This window comes from Lynx canadensis, chromosome D3, assembly GCF_007474595.2.
Source record: "Lynx canadensis isolate LIC74 chromosome D3, mLynCan4.pri.v2, whole genome shotgun sequence".
Lineage (NCBI taxonomy): Eukaryota > Metazoa > Chordata > Mammalia > Carnivora > Felidae > Lynx > Lynx canadensis.
Genome location: NC_044314.2, coordinates 41,726,615 through 41,750,967, shown reverse-complemented (window position 1 = coordinate 41,750,967; position 24,353 = coordinate 41,726,615).

The window sequence follows — 24,353 nt, the reverse complement described above, 5'->3', positions numbered from 1 at the left end:
ACAGGGGTGTCTGGGTGACTTAGTCGTTTGAGCGTCCGACTTCAGCTCAGGTAGTGATCTTGCAGCTTATGAGTTCGAGCCCTGCGTCGAGCTCTGTGCTGACAGCTCAGAGCCTGGAGCTTGCTTCGGATTCTGTGTCTCCCTCTCGCTCTGCCCCTCCCCCACCCCTCTTTTTCTCTCTCTCTCTCTCTCTCTCTCGCTCTCTCTCTCTCTCTCAAAAAACAAATAAACATTTAAAAAATTAAAAAGAAAAAGAAAATGAAAGAAATAAAAATTCTTACATATCTTAAATAATGTAAATAATTCAGTTTATCTAAAATAAAATTTTAAAAATAAAATGAAATAAATTTTTATGTAAAATTTGTGCACTGTGTAACTATAACTCGGACATAACCTTGAAAAATAACTTATCAATATATGTTGCCATCTTGTGGCCATTTCTTAAATCACAGTTTGGACTGAAATGCAGTGGACATTTGGCTTAAAGGTGTCGTAACAGTAATTACATCCAGAAATAGAATTTTAGAGTAGATCATCACTGAACTCGGATGAACATGGAATTCTCTTTAATTGTTAAGAGAATTTAATTCCAAAAATCTATTAAGTTATTTCATTTATCAACTTTCTAAATATACTGAATGCCTCTAAGGGTAAAGAAGTTTACTATTTCAAAGGGGTTGGATATTAGGCTGATTTTGATCTGCCTACTCACGTATATTTCTATATGGTTGTTCATATACATTTAAGTTACAAATTTACCAATCATGTCAAGTTAGTGATTGTCACATTGCCTTTCAGGAGAAATGATAATCATAATATATCAGCTAATTGCAAATAATGAAAATTAAACTTGTGTTCGGTTCCCCAAGTGATGGAATGTGCCTAATGTAAGCCTTAAAAATAGTTACAATTTCATTTACTTAACCAATACTTTTTAAATACCTACCTAGTGCAATATATGCTAGTAAGTAGAAGTAAATTGTAACCAGGATATATCCAATCTCTAGCTCATGGGGCATGTACAGGAGGAAACAAGCTTTGAATGATAATACATGGAAAGTACTTAATTGGAATTTAACCTAATAATCAGTTCCATCCATTCCTTAGTGTATTGGGGAAGAAAGGGTTTTCACACGTCCACCCATTTATGTACCCAGGAGCTTCTTCTCCACCTACATTCCCTACTGGTCACAGCGTGTATCACCCACCGCCACCCAACACGGTGTTACTGTCAACCACAGGACTCAGTCAACATGAAATAGCCCCCTTTCCTTTACTGGTTTCCTCCTGGATCTCTCAAAATACCATGACAAGGGGCGCCTGGGTGGCTCAGTCGGTTAAGCATCCAACTTCGGCTCATATCATGATCTCACAGTTCAAGGGTTCGATACCCTGATGGGGCTCTGTGCTGACAGCTCAGAACCTGGAGCCTGCTTGGGATTCTGTGTCTCCCTCTCGCTCTGTCCTTCCCCTGCTCACGCTGTCTTTGTCTCTCTCAAAAATAAATAAAATATTTAAGTAAATAAATAAATAAAGGTTTGGAAGACCATAACATTTAGAATGATTCTTGAAAAATTAATAGAAATTAGCTTGGAGCACCTGGGTGTCTCGGTTGAGTGTCCGGGACTTCGGCTCAGGTCATGATCTCACAGTTTGTGAGTTCCAGCCCCACGGTGGGCTCTGTGCTGACAGCTGGGAGCCTGGAGCCTGGATCCTGCTTCGGATACTGTGTCTCCCTCTCTCTCTCTGCCCTCCCCCCGCTCATGCTCTCTCTCTCTCTCTTCCTCTCTCTCTCACAAATAAACATTAAAAATTTTAATTAAAAAAAAAAGAAATTAGCTTGAATAAAGGGGATCAGACTTGTAAGGAATGAGAATTCTAAGTAGACCAAAAGTCATATTCAAAAGCCTCAGTGTAAAAAGGAGTATCAGTTAGTAATAAATGCACATCACCATTCCTTAGCAGTCAATTATGACTACTTCAAGTCAGCTTTTTTGGAATATGTATTTCTTCCAGTGAGTTGTGTTAACTATGTTATGTCCCTTTATGTTATTAAATTTTGGGCTTGGTTACACTCCAGTGGTATCTACCCCCAATTTTCCTGACTAAGTATACTAAACCACCCAATCCAACACCTAAAGAACAGAAATGAGAGTCCACTTACAACCACATCCCTACTGTACCAGGTGTGCAGAAGTCAGCTTGGAAATTGAGGGCATGGGGACATCATGAAGCAGATATCCTCATATGACAAGGATTGTGGTGAGGCTGGTCCAAGACATTGGCAGGCTGGTCATCCCACTCAGCCGTTGGACGTGGAGTGCAAGTTTTCTTGGGGCAAGCAATGTTTGTAGTTACGTGGAAACAGGACTGTTGACAGTTGAGGTCTCTGGATATAATTATACGACCTCTCCACTCACACTATTCAGAGATAGCACCTGGGAGTCTGCCCCCATAAACAACAAAGGGCTGAGGTCATCTCCCAAGGCTGACAGTGGTTTCACTCAAAATGATGCTGACCCACTCTGGATGGATTCATCCTGTCCTAGGGAGTTACCCTCCCTTCAAAAATAGACTATCTTCCTTCACTACATCCAGAGTGTCGGAAAAAGTAGAGAAAAAGAGCGAGAAAGAGGAGAGTTTTCATAGCTTCCTCACTTGGAAAGAAGTTCAAAAGTACTTGGGGAAAGGTAAGCATCAATCAGCAAGTAAGAAAGGAAAAAAGGTTAGGTACATAATAAAATTATGATAGAAAACAATGGTAATATGACCACTAACTGACGTTTAAGCCAGCTGGCCTATGAAGCAGTGCAATGAGAGAGCGAATGGAAGAGAGAGAGAAAAGAGACTCTTATTTTCAAAGTGATTATTTTTAATCAGTCCCTTCTCGGCAGAGTTTCAATTTTCAAAACATGGGTAAAATAATACAAGTGTCCCCATTTGTTTCAAATAGTTTTAGTCTTCAGAATTTTTTCAAATTTGATTTTATTGTGGTAAGAACACTTAACATGAGACATACCCTCTTAAATTTCCAAGTGTTCAGTGTAGTACTGTTGATTATAGGGTCAATGTTGTGCTGCAGATCTCTAGAACTTTTTCAACTTGCATGACTGAAGTGCTACACCCACTGAACAGCAACTCCTCATTTCTCCCTTCCTCAGCCCCTGGCAATCACCATTACACTCTTTGAGTCTCTAAATTGGACTATTTTAGACATTTCATATAGGGAGAATTATGCAGTATTTGTCTTTCTGTGACTGGCTTATTTCACTTAGCATAATGTCCTCATTGTTCATCCATATTGTTGCATAGTGCAGAATTTCCTTCTTTTTTTAAGTCCAAATAAAAATATTTCACTGAATGTATATGCTATATTTTCTGTATCCATCTGTCAATGGAATCTTGGGTTGTTTCCACAGCTTAGCTATTATGAACAGTGCTACAATAAACATGAGAGTGTTAATATCCCTTTGAGATCCTGATTTCATTTTTTAATAAATACCCACAAGCAGAATTGCTAGATCATATGGTAGTTCTATTTTTAATTTATTAAGGCGCCTTCACACTGTTTTCCATAGTGGCTGCACCATTTTTGCATTCTTACTAACAGTGTAGAGGGGTTCTAATTTCTCTATATCCCAGCTTATTATTTTTTTTATAATAATCATCCTGACAAGTGTGAAGTAATATTCCCTGAGATTTTGGTCTGCATTTCCCTGATGTTTAATGACATTGAGCATTTTTTCCATATACTTATTGGCCATTTGTGTGGTTTCTTTAAAGAGGTGTCTATTCAAGTCCTTTGCCCATTTTTATACCAGGTCATTAGTTATCTGTTGTTGTTGCTGTTGTTGTTTTTACTGAGTTGCAGGAATTTCTCATATATTTGCGGGATTAAGTCCTGATCAGATATATAGTTTCCAAATATTTTCTCCCATTCTGTAGGTTGCCTTTTTACTTCATTGATTTTTTTCCTTCTGCTGTGAATATTTGGAATTTAAAACTGTTTGGAAGTCCCAGCTTGACAACAGAAAAGTTAGGTGCTTTTTCAACATATCTACTAAAAACTCAGCATAACTAAATAAAAGTAAGTTAAAAAAAATCTATCACTGAATAAAAATTATCGCAAAAGTCAGTGGCTTCAAAAACACATATTTACTATCTTTTCACAGTTTCTTTGCTTAACAAATCCAGCTCAGCTTAACTGGCTATGTGTTCAAATCTCTCATATGTTGCAGTCATGGTGCCAGCTCTGTTTTAATGAACACAAAGCTCAGGTGCGCAAAGATATGCCCCCAAGTTCACCTGGTTGTAGGCAGGACTCAGTTCCTCCTGGGCAATTGAAATGAGGGTCTTCTTTCCTTTCTGGGTATGGGCATCCCCAACACGGAAGCTTGCTTCATCAAAAACTACAAAAAGTGCAAGAAGGCAATAGAATCTTCAAGCAAGATGGATGCTACATTTTGTAACCAACTTACAGAAGTTATAGCTCATCAACATTGTTCTACTCTATTGGTTAGAACCAAGTCACTATGTCCCGCTCATACCCAACTATGTGGATACTAAGAAACTGGGAAACATTCTAGAAGTCTTCCTGCCACAGATGGGATGAAACTTCTTGATAAAGTTAGTGGTCATCGTGAAGAGCGCTTACTATACACATTTATCATACAAGAGACTGGAGTCTGCCCTTCTGACCCACATGACACATCAACCATATCTTCGAGACCTGAGAAAACGTCTCTTAAGTTTTCCATTCCAAAAGAAGAGTAAGGAAGTGTCTCAGCATTGGATAACACAGTGGATAATGTACAATCCATGCACACTAGTGATATCTGCCAGGGTACACATTTCAGCACCCAGCCCCAGAAGTTTCAGAGCCGCCTAAAGTCTAGGCAATATTTAACTTCATCCATATTTAATCACACTGATTCAGCCAGCAGTAATATTAAATATTTGGACTCATCATTAGATATGGCACTGTATGGGTCAGGGTTTAGGGAAAACAGAATATATTCAAGGTAGCTTTAGCAACAGATATAAGGGAATTAAGTTCTTACAGACTTGTGAAGCCTGAGGAAACAGATGGAATGGAATTGAACTTAACTGAACACGTTGAACATGTAGGAAATAATACAGGGCCACCCAGGTACCATAGGAGCTGTTTCTACAATGGCTAGTTCCAGGAGTAAGCCACCACTGCCGCATTCATGAAATTACCATTGTCAGGTAAAAGCCACAGTCAAGAAGCATCAATTACCAGGAGGCCATCAGAGGAAAATAAGACACCTCCAAAGATATTTTCAGAAGAAAGGCATGGAAGAAACAAAAACCAGGCCTCTGCCTATCTTCTACCTTCCAACACCTGTGCAAAACCATCTGATGGATGGAACCTGAATTGTAGCCAAAACCCAAAATACGATGAAGTCTGAGAAATGTAGCTTTTGTTTTTCTAGCTTGTGCACTACGGGAAGGTACAGCAGAAGGCAGAGAGAAAGGATGTTTTGAGTGGTTCTGGGTCAATATGAGCGACAGCTTGTCAGGCCTTTGAATATGACTCAAAGGAATTCTTGGCACCATCAGACGAAAGACTGTAGCCACATGTCTCTTCACCATCATTGTACCAGTTTCTGGCATCCCTTTCCTGCTTGCATTCCAGGAGCAGATGCCAGATCATCAATGTCTACAAAGCAGATCGTAAGAAAAAGGAGTATAAAATGGGATTGTGACACCACACGAACTGAGATCCATCTCTGCTTAATGTACACAGTCCTTCAGCTGTAACAAGTAAGCTTTTGGTTAATAGTTTTTAAGCTTTCACGTTTTGTTTAAGTTAAAGGTGGTTGCAATTATTAACGCTTGCTTTTAGCAAGCTTACAAGAAGAAAGAGAAAACCCATATGATCTGGAGAAGAGATCGTAGTCACATATAAAGATAGAGAATTTGTCCTTTAGCAGCTGAGTCACAAACTGAAGAAGCATTCACAATCAATCGGCATTACCTGATAAAGTCCAGAGTGCCCACCCTGATCCGATTTGTTGGCTAGATTAATTTCGGTTTCCTCTTTTTAACCAGAAGCAATTTCTAATATCTTGCCACTGGATTTTAGATTTTTTCCATGCTTTGATTTTATGACAGCTGCACCTTCTTCCCACTTTTTTTCACTGTGATTCTACACACACAGCTATTTTGAGTACATAACCACATCAACACGTGAGTACAAACTCATGGTTTTAAGTTATCTGGTTGAGCCACCTGAAATCATTTTTTTTTTTTTAATTATAGCTGGGAATTTCCACCTCCCTCCCCTATTTTTTTTTTCTTTTTGCCTCTCTTAATGAAAATTTCTTTCCCATCGAGCCTCTGTAAAACTCTCCTTAGTTCTTATAGATTCTACTGTAATATAAAATAATTGAAACCCTCAGTGTGAATGCTATCTCTTTGGATGCTTTTGCTTCCAGAATTCTAGTTTTCTTTTACTTTCTTGAAACTCTGGCACAGAGGCTATTCTTCTGGATAAGGATCTTGGCTATTTTGTTTTTACATCTGCCTTTACTGGCTTGTTTAATAAATTTCTGACTCCGGTTTTGGTTTTCAAAGTCACAATTTAGGATGTCTGTCTATTATTTCTCCTGTTATCAGCCTATTATTTTCTTCCGCAGCTCTTGGTCCCATACTCAAATGTTGCCTTTATCAAATGTTGTATCAAATGTATCAAATGTTGCCTTGTATATATTTATCTTACTCAGCAAACATCCTTCCACTCTGCTAATTCTGTCATCCCACTTACTTCCAAGCATCAGAAAAATAACTGTGCCCTTGTAGGATTATTCTTCTTCTCAGTTTGAACATTCTTACCCTCCTCACTAATCTCACACAGAGATTAAAGATCCATACCTTTGTGGAAAGGACAACTCCCACATTACAGGAGGTAGCTTAAAATACGGTCTTTAAATATTTGTAAATATATTTTAGAAATATTTCATATGGCACCTCTCTAATGGAAATTTGCAATCCATTTTGGAAGAAACCATTTGTAATATGGAACTGTTATTGAAATATCAAGATTTTCGGCATTTTTTCCAGCTAGCACATCTGTAGCAAGATAGCAAGTAAGAATTAAAAAAAAAAAAAATTAAATACATGCTGACTTACTCAAATAAGTGTTTTGGTGTAAATTCTTCTTTGATATATTTTAAAAATTGACTAAAGCAATAGTTTGTTCAAACACTACCATTGTTTTCACAAGCTAAATATAGTTTATAACATCTATTATTGAAAATACTTGGATTCTTGACATGATATGAATAGAATGTTTGTGGATAAAATTTTATTTAAGATTTTATTTTTAAGAAATCTCTATACCCAACATGGTACTCAAACTTACAACCCCAAGATCAAGAATCCCATGCTGTACCAACTGAGCTAGTCAGGCACCCCTGTGGATAAAATACTTTTGATGTTGGTAAACAAAGCTCGGATATAAGATTCTGATACACTGTATGACATCTAGATAAATTTATAATGATTTCTTCTCAAACAGGGTTAACATGTACGATAAAACCAGTTAAAATAAATTCATCAGTTGCAGAGAAACAAGGAATGAAGCTTAATCATATGCCCAAAACTTTGAAAAGTAACACCAAAATAAATAAAGATTTGTGGGTTTTACAATGTAGCAGATCCTCTGACCCCACCCTACCCCAAACAGACTACGAAGGGAATAAAAGGAAGTTATTTTAATTTTTTTTTAGTATCCCAACCAACCTCTTTCAATTCTGAGATGAACTGGGTAACACTTTGAGTGAGCAGACCTAGAAATTACAAAGGAAAAGCCACAGAGAGCAGAAAACTGCCAGAAGTGGAAGTTCATGTTCACCTTGAGACCTTAGCTTGGGCAGGAAAGTCACACACATCTTTTCATCTATCAGGGCACTAGGCTGAATAGAGGGTGAAATTTTGGTGCCATGACAATAGAAAAGATCCCTACCAGGATAGTTTAGACTCATAAAATTTGGAGATGGTGTGTATTTTATGATTTATGCTTTTCTTTAAATGTTTATATTTCTTAATAATGAGCACGTATCAATTTTATTATAACAATGCATTATTTAAATGCATTATTTAAAACAACGCATTATCTTATTAAAACAATGCATTATTTAAATTTAAATGCATTAATAATAAAACAAGTATTGTTGTTTTTATTTATAACAATGCCTAAAAAAGTATAAGGAGATAATTGGAGATATTTACCAATCATATGCACAAGAATATTTATCATGATAGTAAGTGGCGATTGACTCATTGGGGCATAAACATGTTGGCACACTCTTCTAGGCCATCAAAATAATAAAACAACTCACCCCTCTCTAATGTTTATCCTTGCTTCTTTATTTAATCCTTTGTTTTTGGTTGGTCATTCTGTCAAAATGACCCCTTTATTCTCAAAAGTCTTATTTGGACAAATTTTTATCCATGAAGCACTTGTTAGTTAATTGAAAAGTTAATTGAAAGCAAAAACCAACTTTGAAGACTACTTGTGAAGACATCTTATAATTACAACACTGATTGGGTTCATTAAATCAACGCGATTTTGAAAATTACTTTCACAAAGACAATTCCTATGTCCACATACTATAGTTTCACTTTTAAAGAAACATTGTTCTTTAAAAAGAGAAATACAAGAAATCTCCAAAAACAGGGGGGGAAAGGGATTTTAAACATGAAGGAAATACTACTAGATATTTTAAATTGTATTTTTAAAAAGAGAAATAGTGGGGCTCCTGGGTGGCTCAGTTGGTTAAGTGTCCAACTTTGGCTCAGGTCATGATCTCACGGTTCGTGGGTTCGAGCCCTGGGTTGGGCTCTCTGCTGACAGCTCAGAGCCTGGAGCCTGCTTCTGATTCTGTGTCTCCTTCCCTTTCTGCCCTTCCCCTGCTCACACTCTGTCTCTTTTTCTCTCAAAAATAAATAAACATTTTAAAAAATTAAAAAATAAAAGAGAAATCGCAATTCCTTCTTTTAAATTGAAAGCAAATAATTTTATGACTTGAAATAAAACATAAGTGATATTTGAAGTGCATATTGAAACATTTGAAATATAAAGGTATTTACAGACTCTACAAGAAAATCAAAGGCAGGATCATAAGATGTTTTACATAAATATTACACAAATCAGAAAACATTTTATAAATAATTTCTATGGTCAAATGCTATCACTGAACCTGAATCATTAGAACTTAGTATTTACTTGTGGCACAATGAGAAATAAAGCTAATCTGTTGCATGGTAAACAATGCATCTTTTGATTTTGTTTTTATTCCCTAGCTCATCTTTCCACATATAAAATGCCAGAAGGTAGGAAGAAACATGAAAAAAATTGGAAATCTTTGGGTAGCTAAAAATTCTTACAGAATCCAACATCGGCAAAATGGCAACCTAGGAAGGTCCTAACTCTCCTTCCCACATAAAACTTTAACAAAACAACCAGAAGCTAAGTAAACCAATTTTGTAAAAGCTCTAGAAACAAAGGATTGCTACCTAGCAAATGCCCAGTCAAAAGAAAGCTGACGCCAAAATGGCATGGAAGTTTGTGTTTTTCTTTGCCCTCACCCCACCTCTTCCCTGGTCTTGAGCGGCAACAACCCAGTACCAAGTTGCCCTAATCCTTGGACCTGACTGCGCCTGTCTGTTCTAATAAAGCTGCAGGATATCTGTGGGCCTGACTTGTTAGTTTCTGTCTCCCATAACTTGGAATGCAGGCATGAAACAGTGGTAAACACGCCTCATAAAAGCTACAACCCACAACACATGGAGTAAAAGATTATGGGTGGAGACATACAATAGACCATCTAAGGCCTGGGGGAAAATCTAGGGGTGCGACTGTGATATCAGGACATTCAAAACCAACTGCTTATACAGAGGATTTTAGAAAGTCACATGTGCGTGCCTGGGCAAGATGCATGCTCAAAAAAGTCCTGAGAAAATCATAAACCTTAACTTTGGTCTGATCCTAGGCTTGGAGCAAACCTAGCCAAATCAACGAAGGATTCCCACTTAACACACATGGCAAAAAACTACTCCACAAAGACTGGGAATCATCATTGTTTCTCTTTTTTCTCTTTCTTTTTCTTCTTTCTTTCCTTCCTTGTTTCTTTCTATTGAGTGATTGATCGTGTATTTTTATCAGTTTCAGCTCCTGGCATTCCAGAAAAACTCTATCAAAGCATTTTCTGAACATGAGCTAAAGGAACAGAGACTTCAATGAGCACACATGACAAGGAATACATGTCGCATAGTTTGGAAAAGTCTCAAAACAAATACAGCTACAGCTTTTTTAAAAATCCAGCAAACCCTGGAGAAGGGAAATACCTGATTTCCAGAGTTGCCACATTATAAAAATCAAATGCCCAATATTCAACAACAAAAAAATCACGAGGCAGACAAAGAAACGGGAAACTATTGATTATTCAGGGAAGCAAAATAACTCAGCAGAAACTGTCCCTGAGGAAGCCCAGACATCAAGCTTCGCTAAAACAAAGAATTAAGACAGTCTTAAATATGAATTATTTGCAAATTGGTAAGTAGCTCATGGGAAAAAGTGATGCCAAAATGTTGAGATCACTACCTTCCACTTACCTTCTCTGTGAGCCCTCAAATATTCTCTGACTTGATGCCCTTAAAATAAAAGATTTTTAAAAAAACAGTAATGATGCCTTCAGTCGTTCTATTTGTCTCAGGCCTAATGGTTGAGCTGCAACAACCTAACTAAGTATCAATGAAAGTAAAAATAGTAAGACATTTTATTTCAATATACAATAATAAGCAATAGCCAGGAAAGTACTGGATTTCAAACCTAGAAACTGATAGGTTTCAAACTTCCATCATCCAAGAGTTGCTTGCTAAAAACTATGGCTAAAAAGGACCGTCAACAAGCATTTTACATTTATAATGTATATGTATTAAATATGCAAACGTATTAACTAAGAACTAAGAGGAAGCAGATATGAGAATTAAAGTAACAGAGCAGTATGTAAGAAAGGAATGACCTGGCCTGACAATGTAAAAACCATAAATCTGCTAAAAATTGTAAGTGAAAAAGAGAAAGAAAGGAGTTAGAATATGTATACTCGTTACTCCACCTGCATTAGCTGACACTTAAAATACATTGTGTGAACAGGACGACTCAAATAACAGAAATCTCAGCACATTTAAAAGTACGAAAGTAAGCACGATGGAAGACAATACTATCGACTGAAACTTTGTGGTACAAAAAAATGGAAGGGAAGAGAGAAGAGGTAACACGCCAATGTTATTACCACTAAATATTCCTTCAATATACACAAGCGTAACAAGCCTTAATACACTTATCAAAAGAAAAACAGCTCTAGATTGGAAAAAAAGAGGCAAAACAAAATTCTCCACTTTGAGAATATGTAAGTATATGAGAGATGAACCTAAAACAAAGCGACACAAACAGGAAATACAAGATCAATATACACAATTCTATTGTTGCAACAAATCCAGAAATGACTTTAAGAAGACAATTCCATTCACAATAACATAAAAAAAAAAAAAATACCAGGAATAAATTGAACAAAAGAAATGTAAAACTTGTACTGTGAAAACTGAAAAATATTGTTGAAAGAAATATCATAATAAATGAAGAATTCATCTTTGTGGATCAGAAGGCATAATATTGTTAAAATGGTAATACACCCTAGGTAAGTACAGTAACATGTCAGAATTAAATTCTACTATCAAACAGGTACTCAGTGATACTAGTTTTCTTTCTTCCTTTCCTCTTCCCAATCATCGTGAACGTTACAGATGCACATTATAATCTTAACTGCATCTAGATAGAACAGCTACAACAGAAAATGCGATGGGTTTACGACACAGATACAAGACATTACATATCCAAAACTATAATATGGCCCAAGGAAATGGGAGCCCTCGATAAATCATTAAAATTTCTATCAGTGGGCTTTCAGAATTAACAAAGAGCTCCAAGTCAGTGTTTTTCTACCTTTCCTTTGGGAATTCATAAGACAGCAGTAAGAAACATTAAAAGCAAAGCAGAATAGGGGCTCAGTTGGTTGAGCGTCTGGACCCTTGGTTTCAGCTCAGGGCATGATCTCGCAGTTTCCTCAGTTTGAGCCCCGCTGACAGTGCAGAGCCTGCTTGGGATTCTTTCTCTCTCCTCTCTCTCTGTCTTTCCCCGATTCACAGTGTCTCTGTCTCTCTCAAAATTAGTGAATAAGCTTAAAAAAAAAAAAAAAAAAAAAAAAAGAGGGGCGCCTGGGTGGCGCAGTCGGTTAAGCGTCCGACTTCAGCCAGGTCACGATCTCGCGGTCTGTGAGTTCGAGCCCCGCGTCAGGCTCTGGGCTGATGGCTCGGAGCCTGGAGCCTGTTTCCGATTCTGTGTCTCCCTCTCTCTCTGCCCCTCCCCCGTTCATGCTCTGTCTCTCCCTGTCCCAAAAATAAATAAACGTTGAAAAAAAAATTTTTTTTTAAATAAAAAAAAAAAAAAGAGAGAGAGAGAGAGAGAGAGCAGAATAGACATAAAACCCTGAAGTTCCATTTTCAGTGAGACCAGGAGACAGGCTGTGGTAACAGACCCAGAAGTGACCCCCTATGGTTTGCTGGTGTCCATGCCTTTGTGTCATCCTCCCCTCTGCATGCAGATTAGACTTGTCGTTTGCAGCTGGTCAATAGAATATGGCAAAGATCATGGATGTCACTGCCATGATTAGGTTGCATTATGTAAATAGGTGGCTTAGCAGACTGGAGGGAGAGACAAGCAAGAAGATGTGTTGAGGAAATCCACAGGACAAGGAAATAGAGTGGCTTTGAACACTTGCTCGTCCTGAAGGACCTGCAACCGATAAGGACAATAGTCAGCCCCAAAGTGGGGGACCTTCAATTCTACAGCTGCAAGGAAATGAGTTTTGCCAAAAACCTAAAAGAGCTTGGAAGCGATTCTTCCATAGCAAGCCTCCAGATGAGCCCATAGCCCAGCAAACATCTTAGTTACAACCTCGTGAGACCCTGCGCACAGGGCGTAACTAAGCGGTGCTCAAGCTCTTGCCCCATGGGGTGGAGAGAACAAATGTGTGCTGTTTGAAGCCACTCAATGCATGCTAATTTGTTGCACAACAATAGAAAATGAATGTACAAAAGTAATTCTCAGGCAACAACATGCATGCAAGGACAAGTAAAATCAGCTGAAATCCGAAACCTTCTGAGGAATAAAGAAGCAGTGAGTTGAAAAGTGAGTGGAGAAAAATCTCAGAAAGTATCAATAAAAACACATTCTTTGAAAGAGCTCATGCTAACGTGCAAAAGCTTTAGAACTTGTTTTCAAATATTGTATGGGATGTGGGGTGACTAGTTACCATCAAGGACTCAGGTTAGTTTATAGATATTTGCAAACCATGCAGGATTATAGAAGGCATAGCATGGATGCACCCTAATTGTAAGAAGCTGAAAAGAGGGAGGGGATCTTAGGTGGGGATGTGATTGTGCCCTCTCTTTCCCAGGAAACTCCTCAATAAGCTAACTTAATAAATCACATTTTATTTCATGTTAATGGGGTTTACTCTTCCCAGAGAGAAAAAGTATGAATCGCATTGAAAGGGGCAGGGATGTTTTAGGTTAACAGAAAGAATTTGATCAAGGATCACTGTAAGGTATAACATTGTTACTTAACACATAGCATCTTAACCCTTGTGCCAAGACATTCAGGTGATTAAGCATCCAATAGGTTTTTTTGTCTGTTTAGGTTCTTGGATCACTAAGGATAAGATGCCAAATAATTGCTGAGGGTGAAGGTTCTAAATGTAACCCGCTAGTATATGACCCTCAGTGTATTTTTCATTGGGTCATGATATTACGGTCATTCAAGTCACTGTGAGAGCCTCCACAATATCATAGATGAGGGATTCTAGGAAGTGATGAAGCTGGGACTTCAAACCCAGTTCTGATTCTAGATCTAGTAAAACTGAGCAACCAAACAAATGCTCACATTTGCTGAATGCTCACTCCGGGCCAGGCAATATTCTAAGTACTGTCCTGGCCAAGGTAATCAGAGCGATCCAATGAGGTGGGGACTGGTATTGTAACTCACGTCTCTCGTCTGATTAAAAGTCACCAGTGGACTCTTACTTTATTCAGAGTGAAATCTCTGACAAGAGATTTATGAGTCTATGTCACTTCCAAAAAAGTACTTTGTAAAATTCTTCTGAGAAATTTCAGAGTCCAGAAATTATGCCAACTTGCCGTGCAATGGTGCTCTTAAAGAATGGAAAGAGATCTGTCTGTTAAAACTGCCTTGAATTAAGAATAAACTAATACACTGGGTACCATTGCCCATTATTTCTGTCTCAAGGGTCATAGTGAAATTACTAAAATCTACAACTCTGCCTGGAAAAAAATTCCCATTTTTTTGAAACTGCCCTGATTCGGGGAAGAAAAAAAAAGTCACCCTGCCAACAGAGGTATAAGCGTGGATAGCTGCAGGTTTAGCAAGTATTATTTTAAGTAGGAAATTAAAGAGAAGTGGAAAAAAGACACTTATATATTTGGTCTCTATCCTGAATTCTTAACCTCATTAATTTTAAAATATAAGTTTTGAAAAATAGCCCGTAGCCCCAAACTGGGATTTTCACCTAATGGTGGCAAGGTATGAAAAATAAATTAATTTTCTCATAGAAACCATCTCAAGTACATTTATTTGATTCATGTTTGGTATAAGCAGCAGCAGCAGGAAGAAAGCACTTATAAATATCTATCCACCACACATGAATTGCACTGAGCTCTTATGGTGTGTGAAATAAAGCGTTTCGTTTTAAATAGAGAAGGGAAAAGAAAAAAAAAAGGAAACTGAATTAACTGTGAGTTTGGGTACAGCTGACATAATTAGGAATAGATAAAATGCATTAATAATCATTGTATCATACACTAGTCATATTGATGTCTTCCTAAAATATCCAAAACATATCATTTGGACACATAAATAAACCCAAAGAGAAAATTAGCTCTCTAGCAAAATAATTTAACAAGTGTCATCTCTTTTTATGGTGAAAGTCAGTAAACACAATGGAGATGATTTTTAATCTATAATAAATGTAGCTATATTGCCAAATTTTATCTCCTTGAGATCTTTGCAGTTTAAAATCTGCTTACTCATCAAGGAGATGGTTCAGCATATTTATTTGGTAGGCTCCTGGGAACATGAATATTTATGTCTTTTACCCTTCCTACCAGCACATAAAATTATAGGGCTGCTGGTACAGAGATGAATAGAAACCTAGACAGTGGAATATAGAAGGCCCAAGTCATGATGAAAGATTAGAGAGGACAAGCAGGCTCTGCCTAAAAGGGATATTTTTCAAGCATTGTAGCCAGAACGGATTGACTTGGGGTGGAGACAAAGCGTCAAGGGTCATATAAACCAGCCAGAAGGCAAACATCAGATCTGAAATCAGATCAGGCTCATAGCTATAAAGACATGTCAGAAGACAAGTCAGATTCTCATTGTTAGAAGAGGAACAAGAGGCCAAATGCTGACATTAGCAACTTAGGTTCTCAAAAAGACCAGCTGGTTTATGCCTAATTATGCATTTCCTGTGATATTCCCAAGTCATTCACATGGGTGCCTCCACCATATGTGCAAATGCGAGGATCTGGCAAGTGGCAAAGTTAGGATGCAAACTCAGTTCTAATTCTGGCAGGCAGCATCTAAGACAAAAAGGAAAGGGAGGGGGGGGAGGACAAGGAGGAGGAGGAGGTCAAGCAGGAAGAGAAGGAAAAGAAGGGAAGAAAGAAACTGAGGAGGAAAAGAATATTTAGAAAAGAAAATAAGGTGGTGAAGAAGAGGAAGAGAAAGAAGAAAATCTTGTGTACATGCTAACTCATTTTACATACGGTGTAGGCATTGTTATAACTCAAGCCCCCAATAGGCTCTCGCCTTTTCAAAGATCCCAAACCACTATTATAATCACAGAACCCTGGATGATTGGGTTTCTCACTGCCCTCCTCATCCCACCTCTTCCAACTCTTCCCCTCAAGTTCCACTGTACTAGCTTTGTGGAATATGCCAAGCAGAATCCTACCTCAGGGCCTTTGTGTTAGTGGTTTCCTTTCCTCAGAATGTTCTCTCCCACCCCCTGCCCTTATAACAACATGACTTGCTTAATCTCTCCCTTCAGGTTTTTGCTCAAGTGTCACCTACACAAGGACTTTCTATAACTCTTAATAAAATAAAAATCTCCCATTATTCTCTGCTCCTTATTGTTTAATTTTTCTTTGTACCATTTATTACAGCATGACATTAAGCACATATTTGTATATTTGTTTATTATCTTCTTGGGATGCAGTTGTGAGAACACGGACTTTGGCTATTTTATTCACTGCTGTACCTTTAGCATCTAGACTTAGACTTAGCATATGGTAGGTGACCAAGAAATAATTGCCAATGACTGACTGATTGAATGATTGACTGAATGAATGAATGAATGAATGAAGAGCCTTGCTTTAGACAATAAACTGAAACACAGAGAGATTAGCAAGCTTATCCAAGTTACATGGTAAGTCTTTTCCCAAGCTGGGCCCAGCAATTTTTGTACCATTTAAAAGAACAACAGAAATTGCATTCAAATTTAAAAGTTCTATTTTGTTTGTGTATACGTGTGTGTGTGTGTTTGTATGTGTTGGTTTGTTTTGTTGTTCTTCTCCTTACATTATTGTTTTTCTTTAATTTTTTTTAATGTTTATTTATTTTTTGAGAGAGAGAGACAGAACGTGAGTCAGGGAGGGGCAGAGAGAGAGGGAGACACAGAATTCGAAGCAGGCTCCAGGTTCCAAGCTGTCAGCACAGAGCCTGACGTGGGTGCGGCTTGAACTCATGAACCATGAAATCATGATCTGAGCTGAAGTCGGATGCTTAACGAACCAAGCCACCTAGGTGCCCCTTGAGCATTGTTCTTATGTTGTCTTAGCCTCATCTGTCAAGATAATAATCTTATTCTATTGTTACATATCTGGTATGTGTGTTGGTGTGTAGATTGAAGATAGGAAATTAGACTAATTGGCTGGCTGAGCTAATACTTTGATTCAATAATTTGAATGGATTCAAATTCTTAGATTACTTAGCAAATCCAGTCAGAAAGATGGGTTATAAGAGCATACAAGTTTTTTGAGAGTTAGTAAATATATTGAAAAAAGTGGGGGGATATTCTGGTTCTTAAGATCTCAGGACCAGAAATCCTTCACTCTGATTCCCAATTGCTGCAAGTAACATAAACTCTCTGAAACTCAGACACGACTTGCGAATACACGAGAGTGAGGGCGAACCCTAATAGGGGTTGTTGGGTGGGGGTGTCAAGACAAAGACAAATTATGACAAAATACTGACATTTTGTACATCTGAATTTGTGATCATGGATATTATCTGTAGCCCAAGGAAACACATATATAACAGAATTCCTTCAAAATGATGTATGATCTTTCTGAAGCACGAGGGTGGGAGGGAGGGAGGGTTCCCTTATAAAGAACACAGTGTGTTGAGAATTGGACTGGAAAAGGTGTTCCTTTTTCGCTCTCGGACACATTCTCCTTGTCGATCAGATACATCCAGCTTCACCAAGTTAGAATCACAGAACAGAAATGTTGACTAACCCACCCAGCTTGGTTCCAGTAAAATTCACATCATTTTTTTCCTCTCTACTCTTTCTCTCCCTATGTCTAATATACTTAAGCCATTTTCCTGCCTTTCCCCAAGTAACCTTATATTATTACGTATTTGCTTTAACTTGTCTGTGATGATCCATATTAAGGGGGAAGAAACCACAGAAATTTCAATTAGAAATTGAAATTGGGACTTTCTGTGAAATTGCCCTTTAGCTTGGAACCTGCCGCATCATGTCAGAGAAACTTGCATGGTGTATGAAGCCAGAAGGCCAGTCTCAGCAGAACTCTGTAACCAGCAATGCGGTTTAACTCCATAGACTCAGATTTACTTCTATACAGGAAGTGAATCTATTAAGGTTAGAATGTAAATCTTTTAATGAAATAAATGTAAATACACTAATCTCACACAGCGTATCTTTAGCTTAATGTACTTTGAAAAGAAAGTGAAATCAATACAAATCATGTGGGAAGTTAGTAACAAATACTCAAGTTTATTCTGGCATCATATTGGACCTATTAGCTTTCCCCGGACGTAAACTGCTGGCTTATAATAACTTTCCCCTGATGTAAACTACTGGCTCATAATATCCGCGGTGCATATTTACCTCCCGCTATGGTTGCAATGTACTCAGGAGACAAAGAACAATTACAGGACAGATAGATTGCCGGTATTTCTGCCCGTGTTTGCATTTTTCAAAGTGGCTTCCAAAGACCCTTCTGTTCTTGAGGTCCCCGTAGAGTAACGACAGTGCTTCCAGGCACTGCCCACAGGTTTGAGCAGCCCCAGGTATCTTTCCGGTCGGTACTGGAGCACAGCTGAGGTAGGTAGGTGTGACTGAAGGGTGTGTCCTCTGCTCTCACAGATCATTGAAAAGGAGCCTTGACACCTTGAGAGCTGGAGGCAAAGGCAGAACACCCAGCCTCTCCTACCTTGAGGATTCATGGAAACGACCTCGCCCAAAGAACACTGCAAAACCAGTTTATCCTGAAAGGAAGTATGTTTCTTTTATGGTGGTCATTGTTGTTTTCCAACGTGGTGAAAAACACTCAAGCTGAGACCTACCTTCAAAGGTTTACCTGCACAGTATAGCATTGTTAACTGTAAGCACGAGGTTGCGTTTTCATCTTGCACGACTGAAACTCTATCCCCATTAAACAGCAACTCCCCATTTCCTCCCCACCTCCACCAGCCCAGAGCAACCACCACTGGGCTTGGTGATTAGTGGCTTCGAGGAGCTGAGAGAATGGGGAAACGAGACTGGCAGCTTAAAGGGTTTCCTTTCTGGGAACTGAAGGATGAACATGTTCTGGAACTCGTTAGTGTCGATGGCTGCACCAGATTCTGAACGAATGACACTGAACTCTACACTTCAAAATGGTTCAAGTAGGGGCATTACTTTAAAGCAAAATCATTAAAATGCCTTAAGTAGGTGAATTTTATGTTATGTGAATTTTACCATAATTAAAAGAAAAAAAAAACAATACGGGGAAAACAAAAGTTCTGAGGCTCAAATTAAATGAAATCAAAATAAGCAAACAGAACAGCTAGACCTGCAGGGCACCTGGGTGGCTCAGTGGTTAAGCGTCCCACTCTTGGTTTCCCGTCAGGTCATGATCTCCTAGTTGGTGAGTTCAAGCCCCGCATCAGGCTCTGCACTGACAGTGTGAAGCCTGCTTGGGATTCTCTCCCTCCCTTTCTCTCTGTACCCCTCCCCTGCTCATGCACTCTCTCCCAAAATAAATAAACTTAAAAAAAAAAAAGAAAAAGAACAGCTAAACCTACAAACTTAATCTGGATAGTGTTTGCTTAAGTCGCTGCCACCATGTTTTCTGTCCACAAGCCAACCTTAATCCTGACTAACGCAAGAGTCATAACGAAGCTGTCTAGAGCTGGGATTAACTCTTTTAAATAAATAAATAAATAAATAAAATATTATCAATGTTCGTTGTAGAAGATGAACACAAAATACAAATCAACCATAATTCCATTGTCTGGAAAGAATCTATCCAGATCTTTTTTTATACATAGAAGCATAAACTTTTCCTTAAAAAGAGATTAAATATTTTAGTAAATTCAACAACATGAATTCATTGCCTGTATACCTAACACTTGCACATCCTTCACTATGTACAGGCAGTGCTCTGTTACCACAAATACTCGGTGCCCAGGAGGAGACGAGTGACATGCACTCGGGGAATCAGAAAAGACTGTTTCTTCTGCAGTCTTCTGCAGCGGAGTCATCTCCACAGGCTGAGCCCCGAACCTTGGCATCAGCCTCTTTTTATGGCTGGGATTGTAGGGGCTCAAGGGGAAAAAATGAAAAAGGGGAGGGGGCACTTATCAGTGGTGCTACTCGGGCAGTTGGTAGATGCAGGAGTGCAGGAGGTAAGCAAGATTACCAAAATCAAAACCATTCAAGGGGAGCATCTGGTCTTGGACATCTGGTTGACCCCCTTTTTTTTATCTGCCCTTGCCAGATTTCCTTCTCACTTTTGCCCACTTCTCTTCTCAGTTCTACATGCTATGAATATAGTAACTCATTCAATCGTCCCATTAACCCCTTGAGGTTGGTATTGTTATCTTGCTTTTAAAGATGAGAAAACTCGGGGCGCCTGGGTGGCTCAGTCGGTTGAGCGACCGACTTCGGCTCAGGTCATGATCTCATGGTTTGTGAGTTCAAGCCCCGCGTTGGACTCTGTGCTGACAGCTCAGGGCCTGGAGCCTGCTTCTGATTCTGTATCTCCCTCTCTCTCTGCCCCTCCCCCACTAATGCTCTGTCTCTCTCTGTCTCAGAAATATATAAACATAAAAAAATTTTTTTAAAAAGGTGAGAAAACTCAGACTAAGACTGAGACTGCAAAAAGTCTGACTCTAGAGGCATCCATTCTCACCACTCTGACCATATCAATTCTGCTGGATGCTTGGCATTTACCAAATGTTTGGATATCAGAAACAAAAATTCGGGGCACCTGGGTGGCTCAGTGCATTAAGCAACTGACTTTTGGTTTTGATTCATGGTTTCATGGGTTCGAGTGCCATGTTGGGCTCTGTGCTGGCAGCATGGAGTCTGCTTGGGATTCTCTGTCTCCCTCTCTCTCTGCCTCTTCCCCGCTCATTCTGTCTCTGTCTCTCTCAAGATAAACAAATAAACTTAAAAAAAAAAGAAAAGAAAAGAAACAAAAAGTTCAATGAGCATTCTTAAAGACAAATACTTAGACACAAAAATAATAATCACAATAAAAGTTCCTGAAATTGAAATCATGGCTCGAGTTTACACTACAATTTAAAGCTTTTGATACAACCATTTTTGAAATGGTCAGTCTTACCTTTGTGGGAAAGCAGACACATACACGGCTAGGGAAAAGATTTGCTGTGAGGTACACAGCACCATAATCTGGTTGTGAACAAAGCTTGAAGGTCATATACTCTGTAAGTGACAGAACAAAGATCGGAATATTGCTTGCTTTTTTTTTTTTTTTTTTTTGAACTCATGATGCTTCCCCTTGACTGCACAGCTCCAGGTAAGAATGCTATATCAGCATCTTATTTCTGGAACACCCTACAATTACAACCACCTTCCAATACTTCTTTACCCAAGAAAAATCAGCTAGAGAGATACAGATAGATATCATCTGTAAAGCTATGCCCCAAATAGTGCTCTCCCCCCAAATAGCTTAATACGTAAATATATGGACAATTTGATAATGACCCATTCCCTAAAATATTATCCCAGTAATGAATACAATGAACACAATGAAGACACTCTTGAGGATCTATTTTCATGCCAGTCTTAAGCACAATTTTACAACATGATCACCTTGGAATCATCTTATCTCTAAATACGGCAAAGACAAGATTATCAAGTTAACAGTTTCATTACATTCTATATCTGCAACTATTACTTTATACATTCAATTTTTGCTTATTTTAACCTGCCATGTTCCTTTAAAAGCAAAGCAATTCCTTTTAATAGCAAACTTCAAAATTCTGTTAAAAATGCTACAAACCAAACCTCACTGCATTTTAGACAGTTAACTGCTTCCTTATAAAAATATGAAAAAACAATCTGTACATTGACATTAAAAATTCAAGAACATTCACTGGAAAAAAAATGAAAGTTATTTTTACACTAAACTAGCATAATTTCCCCCTTACATATATATGGAAAGAAGAATGCCTCATGTTAAAAATGTTTACATTAGACATAAGAAGACCCTTATAAGGAAGAAAGAAAAGTACCCTTTTCAAAGTCTAGGTCTGTAAAATCTAGATTTGGGGGGGAAATTAGAAAATGGGAAAAGTGGCAACAAATAAAAATTGAGAATCAAATAAAAATTGAGACACACATTTAATTGAAGACATTGTAGCTCAGGGCCCAGAGGGCAACATCAGGAAGAATGTATTCCCCATGAATGCCCCGTTTGTTCTGCGCAGCCAGTTTGGGCCCGTTCTGTAAATGCCTGAAGACTTGACATGCAGCCGGCTTTTCCCTTGATTCCACACTCCAAATAAGGTGAGGCATGGAAAAAGGGTTGGTGATATTTCACCAAACTTAAATGGGAGCCACCACTGGCCTGAGAAAAGAAGGCAAAGGGGGAGCCTGGCCTAGAAAACCTTAAGTAGCAACTAATTTTGTCTCTACTACCACTCGGTGTCTCTTTATTGGTCTCTCTCCTTGCCCTCGAAGGCCTGGGTTTTCATGTTGCTGACTGTCCAAATACCACACGTGGACTTGCACTCCCCCTAAGTTCCCTGTGTTCCCAAATGACCACTGGGTCTTTTTCTTTCCTGTATTCAAAATTTCTATTTCTTCTATTACTTAAAACACCCTTGTAAGAAAGCAAGCTCATAGAAATTAATTCATACTACAGGGTGATTGACAGCCTGGAGTATTCACCACCTAAGTGTTATTGATCGCATTGGGAGAGAGATTAAAGAAAGGGGATGGATGGGAGAGCTGGATTTCTTTTGAATCACACCAACATCAGTTTAAAACAGGGCAGTGAGGGGCACCTGGTGGCTCAGTCAGTTAAGCGTCCAACTTCGGCTCAGGTGGTGATCTCACGGTTTGTGGGTTTGAGCCCCGTGTCAGGCTCTGTGCTGACAGCTCAGAGCCTGGAGCCTGCTTCAGATTGTGTGTCTTCCTCTCTCTCTGCTCTTCCCCTGCTCATGCTCTGTCTCTCTCTGTCTCAAAAATAAATAAAATATTTAAGAAAAAAATTTTTAAACAAAAACAAACAAAACAAAACAAAAAAACAGGGCAGTGAGTGGGGAAGTGGCATTTTACAATTCCCAGGCTTGAATTAGAACACAGCAGATGGTGATGGGTTTGAGGTCTTGAATCTTAGGATGGTCATGCCCCACTCAGTCCCTTCAGTAAGATTTGTGCCCCCCTCCCAGCTCCCTTTATCCTTTAAAATCTGACCAACACAGCAGGGTTTATCGGCTCTAAATTTTACAAATGTTGATTAATAGAAAAGGGAAGGAAAACGGTGATAGAATCTTTTTACCAGAATTAGGTTTTTAAAAGCGTTCAGTATTAGCTCCAAGAAAAGCATTTCATCTCTGGAGCCTTGCTGGTGGGAGTCAGGGAGCCTGAGCTGGAACAGCCATTTGCCAGCTGGCTCCACATTTGTGCATGCAGAAAGAAACTGTGAAGCAAGGCTACTGTTCCACCTAGCTCCCTCTTCCCTTCCCACTGAAACCAGAGAAGTTTAATTAGCTGCATACAATTTAAAAAATTGTTCTTAAGTTTATTTTTGAGAGAGAGAGCGAGTGAGCGTGGGAAAGGGACAGAGAGAGAGGCAGATGGAGAATGTGAAGCAGGCTCCACGCTATCAGCCCAGAGCCCGATGCAGGGCTCAAACTCACCAACCACGAGATCATGACCCGAGCTGAAATCAAGAGTTGGACGCTTAGCCAACTGAGCCACCCAGGCGCCCCTAACTGTATACAATTTTAAAGAAATTACCCAAATGTACATGAACAATTTCCTAATATGCTTAGTTAATGCAGCACATAAGAACTAAGTATAAGAGGCTCTCTCTTTTTAGAACTTTAGATTCCTATTGTCAGATACATTCGGCTCTATATCATCATCCTCCCTTTTGGTTTTCATTTTATTTTAAATGTTGCATTAAGTAATATGTGTGTGTGTGTGTGTGTGTGTGTGTGTTTATCCTTATCCAAAAGTAGAGCATTCCTATGAAAACTTTCATAAACCGAAATGGCATAAAGCAAAGAAGCAATTACCATTCATCCACATGGAAAATTTTTTTAGTGTTCCCAGTCCCAAAATTTAACCTCTCTTAGGCTTCTCTGATACCTGAGGACACATCTTACTAAGTGATGTACAAAATAAACGGAGATAAAGCAGAGATGCTCACAGACACAGTTCAAAGCTGAGGCAGCTTGATACTGAGATGCTGAGTGAAGTTCCCCGGGGGAAGGAGCTTGGCGGGCCCCCCTTCTCTGCTCTGGGTACACGCTGCCTCTATAAGGCTCACTGCAAGGTAAACGCTAAATGCTATCCTCTCTTTTTGCATATAAGCAAAATTCTTCTTCAGGTACCTTTAGGTTAGCAAAAACAGGTAGTAATGCAAGGTTTTCATGCAAGTGAAGTGGCGTAACATGAACTTTTGAAAAGTGGGGGATATCA